The sequence below is a fragment of the Dryobates pubescens genome, chromosome 7 (assembly GCF_014839835.1).
Source record: "Dryobates pubescens isolate bDryPub1 chromosome 7, bDryPub1.pri, whole genome shotgun sequence".
In the NCBI taxonomy this organism is placed as follows: Eukaryota; Metazoa; Chordata; class Aves; order Piciformes; family Picidae; genus Dryobates; species Dryobates pubescens.
This window is the reverse complement of record NC_071618.1, coordinates 236,604-241,238: the sequence shown is the minus strand read 5'-3', so window position 1 is coordinate 241,238 and position 4,635 is coordinate 236,604. Positions and strand designations below refer to the sequence as shown.

At 46.2% G+C, this 4,635-nt stretch overlaps 1 pseudogene; it reads right to left on the bottom strand.

Annotated features, from left to right (window-relative positions):
• Positions 1 to 736: 736 nt before the first annotated feature.
• Positions 737 to 3,023, bottom strand: LOC128897348 (nuclear pore complex protein Nup160-like; annotated as a pseudogene).
• Between the last annotated feature and the right edge of the window lie 1,612 nt (positions 3,024 to 4,635).

The following is a 4,635-nucleotide window of genomic DNA, read 5'->3' as shown; positions in this document are numbered from 1 at the left end:
TGCCTGGCTGCCAGCTGGATGTGGCACCATTCACCACCACTCTCTGGGCTCAGCCTCCAGCCAGTTCCTAGCCCAGCTCAGAGTGCTGCTGTCCAAGCCACGAGCTGACAGCTTAGCCAGGAGTTTGCTGTGGTGGATGGTGTCAAAGGCCTTGCTGAAATCCAGGTAGACTACATCCACAGCCTGCCCCACACCCACCAGGCAGTCACCTGATCATAGAAGGAGAGGCAGGACCTGCCCTTCCTAAATCCATGCTGGCTGGACCTGAGCCCTTGGCCATCCTTCAGGTGCGCAGTTATTGCCGCCAGGATAATCTGCTCCATCACTTTCCCTGGCACTGAGGTCAGGCTGACAGGCCTGGAGTTTCCAGGTTCCTCCATCCGACACTTCTTGTGGATGGGGACCACAATGGCCAGGTTCCAGTCATCTGGGAAAAAAAAAATATGAAGAGACAACAAAACGCCTCCTGCTTTAATTGTTCTCATTGTTCAACTCCTACAGCTGGAGGAGGCAACAGCAGGGAACAGCCAGGCCTGGCAGGGTGGAATTAGCACATGGCAGAGTCGGCTCAACACGTGGAAGGAAAAAAAATCACCAAAATGAACCTTTCCCAGCACAACCCGACTCCTGGAGTCATATTCCCACAGCAACCAGCAGCCTTTCGTGCCAGGGAAGGATATTTCAGGTGGATTCAGGAGGAAGCCACATTTAGAACCAGAGGAGGCACTGTGGTGACTTACAGCGCGTCGACGGGGACGTCCGAGGCCAGGCGCTGGCTCGCCCACCTGATCAGGTAGTAGGAGAGCAGGAGGAGAGTGGTGCGGGGCAACAGGTCCTGCTGAGACTGGAAGAGTTGGCCCCCTCCCAAAACCATAGCATCTCCCAGCCTCAGCAAGAGCTGCTGGAGGATCAGCAGGTCCTGGCAGATGAGGAAGTGGATGGTGGCAATCTTACAGACTCCCCAGCACAGCACACTGCCAGCCATGCCACTGCCTCACAGTTGGCTGAGGTTCAGCTGCAGGTTTAGGTGAGGAGCGCTCTCCATGTAGGTGTCCATCTCATAGTCCATCTCTTGGATGAGCACCCCAATGGCGTGGATGGGGTTCCTGATCTCCTGCAGTTTGCTGTGGATCTCCTCTATCACATTTTCTGTGTCATCAGCTATCAAGTCCTCCAGGATCTGCTCTGCAGCCTTTTCTGGAGGCTGGAGGAGGGAGCAGGCCATTTCCATGCTGAAGGCCATGTCCATGGAAATTGATTCCCCGATCAGGCGAAGGCACTGGACAAGACAGACAACATCATGAGGCATCTCCAAATCATCAAAGACAGCAGCAGCATCCTCAGTCAGGAGGTGCTCATTGGAGAGAAGATAAAGATGGTCCACTCAGGGACAGGGCATGAGGAAAGACACAGACACAGGCAAATCATGCTGGTGTAAGGGTTCAAGAGCAGGACCAGAGGCCGTGAGATTGCTTCCTGGTACTGAAGGCAGCAGGCATAGAACTTGGACCAGAACTCCACCTGCAGCTGCCAGAACTCCTCTGGTGAGCACTCATACTCTGTCACACCACCCTGGAACTCACTTTCCACAGCCAAAGTAACCTTTTTAAACTCATCCCATGTCAGATCCATGTGCCTCTCTGTTCCTTGAGAAAAGATCTGCAGAGCCTTCTGGATAGCTGCATTGCTGAAGCACCCAGACATGAAGAGATACTCCAGGTAGGTCTCCCTGGGGTCCTGATCATGTTGAACTGTCACCTCCCCCTCAGGCAGAGGCTGCACAAAGACCTGGTTCCACTGGCCTGCCACATTTTGCTCAAAGTTGATGTATTTCACAACTGTTTGGTTCTCCTCATTGTGCCACAGCACCCAGATCTCGGCCGAGGTTAAGGCAGATTCAACAAGAGTCTCCTGGGAGGAGAAGAGGGAGAAAATGTGGTCCAGGCTGTAGTGGCTGCTCTCAGTGCTCACCAGCTGGAAGACACAAAACCATGCTCTCTTGGGTGCATGCATGTAGACACCCAGGTAAAGCCCCGGGCACTGGGAGAAGGCCAGTCACAGGTGGTGGCCGGTCCCAGCTGTGAGCTGCAGGTCCCTGCTGACCAGCATGAACTCCAGCAGGTCTGCAACCATCAGACACATCTGATCCTTGTAGGACCACATCTGAAGTTTATGGTCCTGGCAGAGGAAGGCATCATGCTCCAGGCAGCGCACGGAGAGGCTGACAGGCAGGTGAGAGGGGCTGTGTATTTCTGTACATATTGTAAATATTGTATATTGTGTACACATTCACCGGCATCCAGCTGGTCAGGAGACTCTGCATCCCCGAGCTCTGCTTCAGCTCCACCACCGAAACCATTCCAGGCGCATCATGAGGAGGCTGCTTAAGGACAAAGATCCCTCCAGATGCTGAGGGCAGAGCAAAGAGAGCTTCCCCCTCACTGCTCAGCCATGTAGCTGAGGCAACTGAGTCGGGGGCCAGCCCTGGCACGTGGGCTGGCCTTCCCAGCCCTGGGAAGATACTGAGTCCAATTGTTCCAACTCTTGGCCATATATTCTGATGTTAAGTTTGTCTTTTCAAATTCCTCCCAACTAAAGCCATGAAAATTTTTAAATCCTCCGTAAGTTTTGTTAAACCACACTAAAAATAGCACATATAAAATGAAAAAACTTTAAAAATGACATGCTTTAACAATTCTTTCTTGTGACATCATACCTGAACTCCCCCTTTTTGGTTTTATAACATAAAAATGAAAGTGACTTTTATGCTATAATCCGTTTTAACCTTCCCTTTAACCATTTGAGATTATTACTCCACTATGACATGCTGGTGAGCTAACACATAACCCCATGTGAACGTGTTTCCTAATCACACAGCAATTAAGCGGTACTCAGTCCTAATTCAGATGCCTTATAGTGACATTCATGTGCAATCAGCCTCAGATCGATGCCATCAGTTTCAGTTCAGCATGACAGCCACTGTGATCAGTCTCTGGTCTGCTGATTTTCAGCTTCAGGGGCATTGCCATGTGTCAGTTCCTGCATTGTCAGCGATGTTTGCAGAACAGAGTTGCAGAACTGATCTTTCCAGCTCATGACATGGATTGACTTTTGCTTGCTAGCATCACAAAAATCCTGTAGGTGACAAAATGTACTTCCTCTTCCTACACTAACAAATCCATTTGCCTTTCTGTGACCATTTTAGGCTGTGCCTTTAAGAAAGAGACAGTTGCTGGAACACTCTGGCTGAATGTTTTAGTATTGAAATGAAAACATGATATTCAAAACTAATTTCATTGGTAGATAGGTAAAATGCAACTTTAAGTTTTAGTTCAGTTGGAATCTTTCTCAGTTGCAGTCTGTTCTGTTTTTTTCAGCCTGTCTGCTTCTGAGCAAGAGCTGCGGGACCTGTTAACCTTGAGATAAGAAAACTAATCCTTGCATGCACTTTGAGCCTAATGAAATTACCTCCTTAATAATTACTTTCTCTCTCTAACCTCTTTTTGGGAAAAAAGGGAGGTAGGGGGGAGAGAGGGGGTACAGGGGGGAGAACCCTCATCCAGCCAGGAGGAGGGAGTTTTGTTCTGTATTATTTTCTTTGCTGTGTATTTCTGTACATATTGTAAATATTGTATATTGTGTACATATTCATTGCATTTCATCCTGCTTGTAAACAGAGCTGTAATTCATCTTGCTTCTCCGACTGAGTTAGCTGTGGTTTCTTTCTTTGTGGGGGAGGGAGAACTGACCCTTCTCTCACCACACCTTTTCCTAGGCTAAACCTCTCTGTATGTGACGTATCCAAAAATACCTTACCTTTTCGTGGTTTTTTTGTGCTTTTATAATCCTTATCTTAAAACACGACCATGAATATAAAGACAAAGAAATTTTACACCAAAAATCCATAAAAGTCTCAAAAACTCTCAACATTAAATCACTCTTTTTTTTTTTTTTTAATAAACAAAAAAGATGTTACATAACATAGAGCACTCTTTTGAAATGCTGGCACACAAAAGGGTTCAAACCAGAAGAAAAACTTAACCTTTTATTTTGTAGAATAACTTATTCTACTCATTATTACTTTTATTTTATTATACTTATTTATTGCTTAACATACCTTATCAGAATTACTAAATACTTATCATAAGTACTCATTATTCATTATCCTTACTGGAAAAACTTGACTACTACAAAAATCAAAAAAACTCCAAAATACATTATAATAAACCCCCAAAGCTAAAATAATTCTCCATATCAGGTTTGCACCTACAAAATGTTAAAATATCTTTCCTAACAAAACTTAGCACTGTCCCTCAAAATCTCAAACAGCTTCTGCAGACAGCAAAACACTGCAAGCAAGAGAGAGAAAGAGAGAAGACAAAGAGAAGGATGAGGGGGGAAGGAGGGAGGGAAGCTGCAAACAGGCAGCAGTAGAAAGAAACAATCTTCTCCCATTCTTTACAAGCTGTTATCTTCAGAAATGTGCAGATTTTCAAGCTTTACAACTAAAGTTCTGACTGCATGAACACTGCTTTCAGCTCCAACATTTACTTTTCAATAGTTTCTGGGCGATGAAAAAAATAGAATCATAGACTCAATAAGGTTGGAAAAGACCTCAGAGATCATCAAGTCCAA